The sequence below is a fragment of the Pteropus medius genome, unplaced genomic scaffold (assembly GCF_902729225.1).
Source record: "Pteropus medius unplaced genomic scaffold, Ma_sr-lr_union100, whole genome shotgun sequence".
NCBI lineage: Eukaryota > Metazoa > Chordata > Mammalia > Chiroptera > Pteropodidae > Pteropus > Pteropus medius.
Window position 1 is genome coordinate 1,352,092 of NW_024352785.1, and position 12,420 is coordinate 1,364,511.

At 33.6% G+C, this 12,420-nt stretch overlaps 1 long non-coding RNA gene across 1 annotated transcript in view; it reads left to right on the forward strand.

Moving 5' to 3' along the window:
- The first annotated feature begins 416 nt into the window (after nucleotides 1–416).
- Nucleotides 417–12,420, forward strand: part of LOC120590789 (uncharacterized) — a 28,288-nt gene continuing 16,284 nt past the window's right edge. The window contains exons 1-2 of the long non-coding RNA XR_005649766.1: nucleotides 417–1,503; nucleotides 3,243–3,326. This is a non-coding gene — a long non-coding RNA (uncharacterized LOC120590789). The remainder of the gene's footprint in view (nucleotides 1,504–3,242; nucleotides 3,327–12,420) is intronic.

Sequence of the window (12,420 nt, forward strand, 5' to 3'; positions counted from 1 at the left end):
CTTCCTTCTAGAAACACAGGTTATAATATAATATTTATATAATTTAGAAAAACTTCACATTAGTGTGGCCTTTATTGTGTATGACATGTACTTTATTCCTTAATATTTAAGGACAAAAAAAAAAAGAAAGACATTATCTAATATAGTCTAGTATTCCTCAAACTATTTCACAGTGTTTTCTGTAAACCAAATTATTGATCCCATGAAAAACTCTAAAGCTAGAAACCATAAAGAAAATAAAAGACTAATCAATTTGAATAGGTAATAAATTTTATGTTTCTGAATGGGCGAACATAAAACCCATATGGAATAATGAGAACAATAATGATGTGCTGGCATAATATTTTCAATTGTTAGCTACATGTATATATTTTTAAATTCTCCTAATGAAGCTTTTTTTTTTTTTTTCGGACAGCTAAGGGATGAGGAAAGGGATGAGAGCACAGAAAGCAGAGGCAACAAAGCATGTTTATTCTTGAGTTTTGATATACAAATTGCCAATTCAAATAGCCAAGAATTATGGCTCCTCTTTACATCCTATACTGCAATAATAAAAGCAGAATTGGAAGAGAAATAATTATGTCACAAAAGAATAGTGAATAGGTAGATGCCTAGAAAGGGTGGACCCCTAATGGGGCATTCAGAACCACTGCTTGCCAAGAATGGGCCTGGGGAAAGCACTGACTCTTCAGGGCAGTTTGAAGGCCTTTCTGCCTTTCCCTTTCTGAACAAAACTCACACAGCATCAAGAAGCAGAGTAGCTGTGAGTGTGTCTAGTCAGAGAGAAACAGATGGAGCCAAGAAGTTTCATGAACTCCAGTAAGTTTCCCAAATTACAGAGTAAACTCTTGTGCCTCTTGCCAAGTTACATTAGTAAATGAGTGAAGAGGGGTTTCTGAAGAGGCCCTGTAGTAGGGAAAAGGAGTGGTTTAACTTTGGCTTCATGTGCTGATGTTTGTAGACCAGATGGAAGTAAGTACAGCGGAAGCCCATGCTTGGGTGGTTCTCTCCATCCTTGGCAGCGTGTAAACCCCTTAAACCTAGCACAACCTTAGCTATGGTTAGGAGGAGGCCTAAGTGGATTGGAAATTGTGTTTCTATTACTGAGTGGAATGGGGATTAATGAGTTTTTTTTTTTATGAAGTTTAGCAAATTAAGGTTCTTATCTGTTACAGGAACAAGGCTTCCTGTTCCCTGAACTAAAGCAGATTCTTTAACAGCATGGTGAGCGGAAATTCGGGCAAAGCTGAGAGTAGTGGGAACCTGAAAAGGAGAGAGATTTCTGTTTTGCACCTCGCAGTGAAGTGGAAGGTAACTGTGCCAGGGACCCCAAGTAGGATAGATTCAAAAGTATGCTTAGGACCTATTTTTTCTCACTTCAGAGAAGTGCTCAATGAAGTGGCAAGGATGATGCCAAGAAGCAAGCCGTGGGTGAAGATGTTTGAGAAAAACTTGGCATTTTCCTGATGCCCAGAGTCACACAGGAGAGCAGAAGCTGCATACGTAAGTGGCAGGGGAATACACAAATCTTTAGCTTCACAGAGTTTAATGGGAAACTTTCTTAAATGAGAATTCTTTCCAAGGGAAAGAATGGACCTGTGGACTCCAGAAGGATACAGATATCTTAAAAAAAGCTGGACTTGACTCGATGATTTGGAAAGAGGAATTATTTGGTATTATTTCTGTGAACTAAAATTGAAGGCTAGATGTGAACAGAGGTACCTCAGTGGATGCTCGGCTAATGACCAGGCAAAATGTACCTTCGCTCCAGCACTTAGTTCTTCTAATCTAGAAACACATACCAAGGATGGTGAATGAGAATTGGAGAGATGATGGTAAATTGCCTAAGATTAGGTTCTACCACAGGGAGGAATGTTGATTTAAAAGAGAAATTGAGTTATTCTGCAGAAAAACAGATCATTTTTTGAAAATGTTCATAATGGAAAAGTCGATCATTTCTTGGTCAACTGACTTCATGGAATGTGATCTATAATGTCATTTATTTGCATTTCACTTTATAGTTTTCAGAGCATAGTCTACTTCAAATGCATATCAACAGCAATAGATGACAAAATATTTTGTTGCTCATGCTGCTAAAATAGGGTCTTTAAAGTTGAGATATTGAAATTAGTACATTTTAAATGTTTCTGAAATTAGAATCTCTGTTCTTCCTTTTTAAAAATTTTAGAATAGTCTAGTAGTCTTAAAATCTATCTGGACCTTAATGTTTTTCATACTTTTCTGATTAATAGCTACTCCTGATTAGAATCATTTGGGAAATCAGTATAATAATGAAATAATTTTGGTCTGAATTTAGGAACTAGACATCAGAAGTCAGTTTTGACCCTTGTACTGCCATTAAGTGGCTTTTGAAATAGATTATTATTTGCTTCAATTCCTATTGCTATGAAAAAATTTAAGTCATAAAAATAAATTGTTTTATTATAGGGAATTGTTATTTTACCATTTTTTGCTTAAACAAAAAATATTTACCAAGGCTAGAACATTTTATTTAGTCCTGGTAAATGTTAAAATACTATCTACATAAAATAAAATTAAGAGTTTGACATATTTGGTATTAATTGAAAAGTTTGAAAAGTTAAGTGAAACTAAAATTAAAAACAACAGAACATGAAAAAAACCTGTCACATCTGTGGCCTGAAGGAGTTACCAGTTACTTGTAATTAAATATTTAATGCTACTTATATATGATTACTGTGATGTAACTAAGAAGACATGATATAAAATAATGTATAATGCTGATGATAAGTTAGAATAGTATCTTATTAGTCTTTATTAGTACTTTAATGGGTTTGACCATCAATTGAATACTAACAGTGCTTTATATTTCTGAATATTAATCTTGTGGGTTTTTTTTATTATGTAGATTTTAACCTCATATTCTGAGTATAATCTTTTGACTGTTTCAGAGGGTTCTTTTTTTCTTTGTACTTTTGCTAGAGTTTTGCTTTTGTTGAAATGTGTTTTATAAATGCACATTCAAATAAATTTCCCTCTTTTAATTGGCTCATATAATGATTTTCTATAAAAGATACCATTTTAAAATGGGCTGCCTATTACTTCCCTGTTGAATTTCTTTTCAGTCAGCTTAACTGATGATAGCATAATTTTGAATTTCACGAGCATACCAATTGGTTTATTTCTGTTGGTAGCTAAATTTACAGTAACTTATGGAAACTCAAGGAAATTGACATCATTCAATTTCTCAACTCTCCCAACAGTCACATCTTACTCATGAGAGAAGATTTGTGTATAATAAGAACTAAAACACCTGAAAGTGAACCTGGAAAGAATATGGATAACAGGTAGGTACACACAGAAGGCTGAGTAATATTTTAAAAATGCAAATGTGTTCATATTATTTTCCTCTTAAAACATATTAAGACATCTTGTAGCAGTTAGAATAAAGTGAGGAAAAAAGTACTCATCTTTATCTCTAAGGCCTGGCATGATCTGGTACCTGTCTACATCTCAAACTTGACTTGATGTCTCTTTGTCCCCTGCAACTTTATTGGCCTTTTTTCAGTTCCTCCAGTGTCTCATGCGCTTTTTTGCCTTAGTATGTTTGCATGTACTGCCTCCCGTGCCTGAAAGCTCTTCTCTCTAACCTCTTTAATCTGGCTAACTCTTATTCATTTTTCAAATCTCGACTTGAAGTATCATTTTTTTCTGTGAAAGCTCTTCTCACACTCCAGACAGAATTAGGTTATTGCTCCTGAATAGTTTTTTCATGGCTTTTCCCTATCACCAAGCTCATATCTTGACACCTTAAGGGAATTCAAAAATGCTTATTGACTGAGGGACCTTTGGGGTCTTAAAGTCTCTTTGACAATATTTCTCAGTATATCTATATGTGGAAGTTACTAAGATTTCTGTTTGCTGTTTATTTCACTGCCTCATTACACTTCCTACCCCAACAACTGTAAACTTCCATTCCAAATTAGTGTTTAGGAGAAAGTTCAAGAGTTCTTGATCTCCAAATCTATTATTCTCATCTTTAAAACCCAAATTTTGAGTCTTTGATATTTTCCCTCTTTCCCTAATCTCCATCATGAGGCCTGATTGGGAAGCCCAGAGTTGTGAAAGGGAAGTTGAGCAGAGGAGCTCAGAAATTCCTCTGAAAACTTCCATGTTTATGGCTTTTAGAGGTTAGGCAACAGAACATGCTCATTTCAGCTATCGGATAGGACCTACTTGCTAATGTTTTATGTTCTGACATAAGTGGGTGAGAAAGTATAAAGACAGACAGGAATAGGTTAATCAGTCTGTAAATCTGCCTAGAAGCTCAACAGCAAGCATTGTATCCTGGGGTATTTATATCTATCTGTGGAGAAAGAAACTGAAATCTTAATTTTGTTTTCATTATTTTATTTTCTAGTCTGTTTCTTTCTTTAGCTTAATTCATTGTGCCACGTAAGTCTCCATGGATCAGTTGCCTAAGCAGTTGTCTGGAAATTCAGGTGCTCTGTAGTCCATCCCCTGCTGGGTTTTTTAATTTGCTGTGTAACCTTGAACATACCTCAATATCTCTGTGCTTCAGTATCAGGATTGTAAAGGGGTGGAAAAAATTGTTAAACTTCAGGCATATTTGTTAGGAAAAACTAGTAAATGTGGTTGAAAAGCACTTTGCAAATATAAAATCCTAACTATAAGAAGAAGAGGATATCAGCCAAACCATAGAACTGAGAATGGCCTTAAATGTACTTAGCTGTTGATGGAGAGATTTAAGAGAGAAAATAGGCTACCTCTTTGGCTCATAATATTTTGCTGCTGTTTCACATTTTATTATGTCAGTGCCAATCTCCCATCATGGTATACGTGGACGCTATAAAATATAAATCGTGCCATAAGTATAACCAGTTATATGAGATATGGCCAGGCTTTGAGTAAGCAGCCTTTAATAGTGGTCAATTTTTATCTGTAGCTTAGATAATTACTCAGCTGAAAATAGGCAGCATTTGTCCAGTACATGATGTGGTTTTGCGGCTTTAGAATTTCACAGTTAAAAGTAATGTTCTTTCTAAGAATATTTCTTAATCAAATAGTCAATCCAAAAGTATCAAATTGTAGAATTTCAGGCACTTGAAAATAGGGAAAGGATATCTTCTATTTACTTTTTAGGCAAAATGTCCTTCTTGGAGCTACAAGAACCACATCCTAACTGGTCAGTTTTCTTATTTCCAAATTTATTTCCAGACCTATGTAACTTCTTTCTTGAGTACATGGTAAGGAGTTGACATCTGAAAAGAGATGAGTTTCTGGAGAGGAAGATTAAAATAGTGATTTCGGAATTGAAATGTGTACATGAAATATTATTCAGGGGATTTTTAAATATACAACCTTCAGTGGTTGTATAATGAATTCATAGAAACACATTAGTTTCTATAATGCTGATATTGTTTTCTTGAACTTTAATGTTAAAATTTATTAGATCTGCTTTATCGTAGTTGTAACATCAGTCTCTTGAATGTGTGCATGATCAAATACCCCACCTTTGAATCAAAACTTTTGCAATGATACCTTAGCGAGATTGATATTGTTAATAATACTATTTTTTCCTAATAAAACTATAATAATAAAGTTTCAATCAGATATAAAATTCAGTGTAAAAATTTGCTGCATTATCATGTGATTAAGAGGTTTGCTTTACATTTTTGAAGATTGTTCTAAACATGTCACTAAATTGTGATGGATGTGCATAATATTTCCATCGGTTTATCACAAGTAAATTTTATGATTCTTACACAGAAAAAAAGGAGCTTGAAGATTATGAGATCACTTTGGTTTATTTATAGCTTTTAAGTTGAAATATGCAATAGTTTATTTCAAGTTAGAATTCTTAACTTGCCTGTTCCTGATAAAGAACTCTCAAAGAATTTAGAAACATGATTTTCAGCAAATCAGTAAATTCGTGGTCTTTCTTAATTAAAATCTAAACATTTAGATTTTAGGTATATAACTTTTAATTGTGATGATCATATATTGCATTTGATTGTTTTGTTGTTTAAAATATAGTGCAGGCTTTCCTTAACATATATTTCAAGTACAACTTATGGTTTCTGAGCTATGGTCATGGCTTAATTAGATATCAAATTATCTATTACTCTGGGCCTTGATGTTTCTTCTTCATATGACCCTTTTCATTTTGTTTTTATTTTCCAAATCTAAGAAAGCAATAATGACAAATGCTTTCTTTGTATTATGGCATAATTTTTAAAATCCTTAATTAGTATTTAGTACAACAAATAATATTAATAACATCTTCAGCTCTTCATTAAGTTTTAAGTGTGTTATTTTCCAAGAGGACTATACAATCTTTTCCCTTTAAAACCATAGATTAAAATGAGAGAATCTAAAAGGGAGAATGGAAGGAATGTAGAACAAATGAAGGCAGAAGCTGTATTTTACTTGGAAAACCAGGAACAAAATTTATAGTGTACTCTTTAAATAATATATTAGTTTGACTCCTGCTGTGCTATATATTTTCATATACTTAACATGAACTTGGGGACTCATTTATAATTAGACCAAGTTAGTCTTACCTGCAACTATACCAAGTGAAGTTGTGGCTACTTATAGGACACGAAGGAGAAGCAGGAATTTATCCATGTTAGTTTTTTGAGACTAGTTGAGTCTTATCGACTTACCACAAAACATTTGCTTTGTATAGTGTGCAAAGCAGCATTCAATATGTTAAGAATTCCTTATGTGGCATATTTTCTATTGGTTGTTAATAATATTACTACTTCTCTAATTCATATGATCACTAAAATTGAAAGTATGTACTCTGTTACAATGGAAAGCGAAGAGCTGACAATTACTTCCTAAAATATATGCTAAATAAATAAATATCTTGCCTTCAAATTTAATCTATAGGAAAACTCTTCCTAAGACCTGTTTTACAAATATCTCTCAGTAGATCAAGATATTTTTTCTTTTTTCTTTCTTGATGAGGATCGACTAGTAAATGTTTACAAAGTATTTTGAAGGTATAATGTACTATGCAAGTGCTAAGCCCAATAAAAGTATTTTAGACTGATTCTGAGAGCTGACTTGTGCAGCATCCAGCTTTGTGAGTGAATAGAGCAAAGATGACTAAAATCAACATCATTTGTAATTTAAAATACTGTGAGCGACAAAGAAGATTCAACTACAGCTTTCATTTTTGGCAGGCTGCAAATATAGATTGCTGAAGAGTGGTAGTCTGTCAATATAAAGCATTTAGCATTTCACTAAGCACCTTGAGAGTTTTTTACTTTAGGAAGAAATAATATATATGAAATCTGATTTGGTGTAATATTATTTTTTGGATTGACTATATCATTACTAAAAAGAAAACCGCAACTCAACGAATCTAAGAAGAGAGTCTTTGCTATAGAACTTATCGTGTGGTGAATGTTCAGAAAGAAGAGAACCTCACCATAAAGCCTCTGCCCTCCACTTCCATCATGAATGTGCAGAGGGATGACAGAAATCAATTGCATGGTATTCATAAGGAAAGATTGAGAACAAATAAAAGATTGATAGTCACTCATATGAGAAGTAGCTTTAAAATGCTGTTGGGCAGTTTCCACAATCCGGTTGCACAAAATGCAAAATATTTTTTATTAAAGTAATAAATGTTGATTGACTTCATAGAATATTCTCAGAACTTTGGGGAACATATTTATTTATTATAGCTTTATAATGCCAGTCTTAAAAATAATTTAATTCTGCTCTTAAGGGATATAAAATGAGTAAAACACAAGTAATAAACTCTGAGGACTAATAGGGAAATATAATAAAATGTCTTTGCAAAAGAGAATGTGAAGTTACATGATTAAGATACTGATTTGATATTTTGCGCATTTAGAGAAGGATTTTGGTTCTGTCAGGGGAAATCAAATAATATTTTTAATTAAAATGATATAGTTCTGTCAATGTCTATCTGTCTGTCTATCTATTTGTTTTAGAGAGAAGGATATAGGGTAGCAACAGCAATAAAAAAGATTAATTTCATTTGTTAATTTTACAGGTATTTATTCAGATTCTCATACTTTAAAAATGCATTACTTTGTTCATAAATCAAAGAGCTGTATGTGTGGTTCATAAATTAGATTATTTTTTCCATTATGAAACATTACTAAGACTAGTGTGTTTAAGGACAATTCACATATTTTTTAAAAGTTGCAACAAGATTAAGTTTCATATTTTTGCCTAAATTTTGGGAAGATAGGCTAAAATTATTGTGCTTCAATCATTCCATTGGACAATGGGCCTACCTTCTCAGTAACAAAATTGGAGATATGACTGTCCAAAATGTAAAGAGAACTAGATACTCTAATAGTAAAACTATATTTTCATTATTATTCTAATCCCTTCTACTGTTGATCTTATTCTTTAGCTTGTAACCCTCATCCATCTAGAGCCCTCTGAACTCATTCTTAATCCTGCGTCATCTATATTCCTGGGCCACCATCACTCATCTGTTTCCTTTCTCCTATTAGAGTTCCTTGTATATCCCTTCTAATATGCACACTCCTTGAGAAGTGTTTAAAGAATTTAAAAGTATAGAGATATTAACAAAATCTCTCATGATCTCGCCACCTAGAGGTAGTCATTTTAAAATATTTTGGTATATGTCAAATCATTTTATCAATTCCCAGGTAGTTTTAATATTGTATAATATTATATAAATATATTTTTAGCCTCATGCCATCACCTTCCTAGAGATTTATTCTGAGAGATGGCAGTGGTGCTTTTCACTATCCCTTAAATCCTAAGAAATAGGAAATACCAGGGTATATATATCTACTCCAAGATGAAAAGAAGTTAATTTATGAAGTTCCAAACCAAAATATATTGTGTACAAAGTCAACATTACTATTTGCCTGAAATATCTGAATAGGGAACATCAAATAACATTTACTGAATGTTCACTGATGCTGAGGAGCATTATATTTAGTACGGAGTGGGATGCAATGGGGTAACAGGAATATTGTCCTATCAAACCCCATCTGTGCAAAGTATTTATATATGTGCAAGGTTTTTTGTTAAACATTGGGTTACTTGAGGTTAAGACAACTTAATTTTTGCATCACCTGCACCTGGCACAAAACATAACATATATTGGGTGATTAATAAGGGCTCTTGAGTTGAATGACAGAGCTGTATTAGATAGTCTTAAAATTACTTAACATCTATTTTTGATGAATTAGTCCTAAGCTATAAGTAAACTACTTATAACTAAAACAGTAGCTATTAATTCTGGCCTTTTACGTAGGTTACTCTGCCAGTTACTGTGCTTTATACATATTGGCTGATATCACCTTCACAAACCTTAAGGAGTAAGGACCGACCCTTATTTGCATGATTTTATGATACCTGAGGTTCAGAATCTTGATTTTCTCAAGTTCATGTAGTAAGTGGGGAACAATATGTGAATTACCATACCAGGCTGCCTCACAGAGGAAGCAAGCTAAAGGAAGACACCAAGGATGAGAGAACCAGAACTTCCAGAACTTAAAATCACCGTCAGCTCAAAAGTGACTTAAATCACCGTCAGCTCAAAAGTGACTTAAAAAGGTCCTTAAATTCATTTGCAGCCTTTTCTTTTTCTTTCTTTTCTTTTTGGCCAAGAATCATGACATGATATTCTAGATGGAATAACTAGGTTTTGTTCAGTAGAGGTAAGGCATACTAGTATGTTTTCTTATACTTGATTCATTTCTCAGTGCTTCATTTTAGGGAGGGTATTTTCGAATTGGAACTTATCCCAAAAGAGAGTGAAGAAACTAGAAACCATTTCATGTAAGAGTTACAGTCACAGGGTTTTAATATCTTGGAGAAGAAAAGTGAAGAATGTGTATATGATTTCGAATGAAGGTTATTTGTAGGATGTAGGGGGCACAGTGAAGTTTGGGGATGTTGATGAGAATATAATCCTATTTGAAATATTTCAGATTGGAGGGTGGATTTGTGGAAATCTGAATGGAATCTATTCCATGTGACTATAGAATTCAGACTTAAGAACAATGGATGAAAATCCCTAAGCGGCCAAATCTGACTCTTTATAAGAAATATAATTTTAACAATTACAGCTGTCTTCCCCACTAGAGGGCGGATAACTGAGCCTTTGATATTTTTATTAGCAGTACCTGGCAACATGCCTGACTAGCCAGGTTTCAATGTTGGTTTACTAAATACATGAGTAGGTGTTCAAACAAACAGTATAAAGAACTATATGATGAGGTAGTAGGTTCCTATTATGGAAGGTTCATTCACGATCTTGCCGGGGACTCTCTGATATGCTGTGGACCAATTCTTCCAGAACCTAGTATGAGAAAAGCCTGGCATCAGGCTAAGTGCAGAAACTCTGCTACTAAAACCTGGTTGCCAGATCAGAGTGGAGCTGAGAGTTGGACAATGAGCTATGGATTCTGGCTTAGAGGCCAGATGAGTCCCAGTGCTTGGGGTGGGGTTAGGCGATAGATCCTCACTAAGAGGTTCCAGCTGTCAGGGAACAGGGAGGCCATTAATATGAGTAAGTCTTAGACAATTCTGATATAAAAGATTTTAGCATTTTGATGAGTTAAGATTACTTGAACACTTGGAAAAATACAATTGCCGATCTTTTCGTAAACTGTTAGTAATTACTAAAAGAAATTATTTTCAGAAATAGTATGTTCAAATCAGTGGTTCTCAAATATGACAGCCTAACCGAGTGCATTAATTCTGAGTTAGTAGCGGGATGAAATTATTTCTAAGTTAACTCTTCTCTTTTAAAAGAAATTAATTGGCCCCCTCTTCTCCTATCCCCCACCAATAAATTGTACTCATATAGTACTTTAAAGCTTTGAATGTTCTTTGAAATATTTCTTTAGTTATATTTATGAAAGTCAGTGAAATATTCAGTTAAAAAATTTAATTAGCTTTTATTTACATTATGGTAAATAATAGTATAAGTGTTTTCCTTTTAATTCTTTGATTGAATTGTCTAGTGGGTGTTTTTTTTTTTTTGTAGGAGGGAAGGGGTCTGTTTAATGTTTTTAGAGTGAGAGAAAAAAATATGTCTACTCTAATTATCAATCCTCCTCCTCTTATTAATAACAATCCCAAATTTTAGCTGACTATCTTGTTGTCCAGCTCAAAAACTAGACTTCCCCTTCTGATAGTTGTGACCTTAGAAACACATTTTGACCAATGAGAACTAAGTGTTATGTGCAACTTTCAGGAAATATCTTCTAAGCTAATGAGGTCTTCATTCTTATTCCCTTTCCTTTTTCCTGAGATGTGGACATGATGACTGGAGCACAGGCAGCCATATTGTGAAATGAGGCAGCACAATAAGGATGGCTGCACGAAAGCTTTGGGCTGCCTAAATCTATTACAGAATGAAAATAAATATTCAGTTTTTTTGTCATCTTTTGTTGGTATTGTTATTATTATTGCTGTTATTGTTATATGTAGCTGAACTTAATGCTGATATACCAGAAGGTTAAATTGTCAAGGAAGCACACACACATTCACTCAATATCCACTCTCACATTTGTGCAACACTGTTGTAATTGATTTGTGTTGGAGATGCTCAGTAACCTTTGCAGTTGTGACAGTGATTAAAGTTTACCAAATACCTTTGGTGATTTGAACTGTTACGGATTGACATCAATGACTGATGTATTTCTTGCCTTCTGGGGAAGAGTTTCCTAAATCTCTCTTTAAACATTGTACTTTCTAGGTTGTTGAAATGTGTGTTTGGAAAATAAATTGTATGTGGAAAAGAAAATTTAGAAATCTATAATGATAAGGATTTTTAGTTAAATAAGCTGCATTTTTGGTACTTTAAAGTCTGCAGTAATATTAAAAGGTTTGTGATAAATATTCTATTTAAAAGCACTGCAGTTTAGGTTGTTCATTGAAATGATGTGAAGTAGGGTAGAGTGGATTGAGTCCCAATTTCTTGCTTCTGCCTTGTGGTATGGTATCTTTTTATCCAATGGATTTGCTATTTAATACAGACCTGACTGTAATTAGTTAACCGATATCTTGCCGAGTACCATGCATGGAATCCGAGATTGAAAGCTCCCTCCTCGCCTTTGGGTGCTGAGGGCATTGTGCTGATACTTTGATTTGATGTAACGTTTATTCCTTTATCTATGCTGTTCACAATGTGGCTGCTAAATGTATATCTATATTAAGAATTCTTGCTGTTAGCATAGGTATACCAGAGTCCAAATCATGCATAAATGCTCTACAGGGAAATTGGAGAGAGTGTGAAAATGTTTTTATTTTATTTTTTTAAGCTCTAGGAATATTTTAAGAACATCTTTAGTAGAAGCATCTAAATTGCATTTCTATTTAAGTCTTATTTTAAACAATAGTTCATCTGAGGCAAGAGGAATGTATAAAGATTTTTGTGAC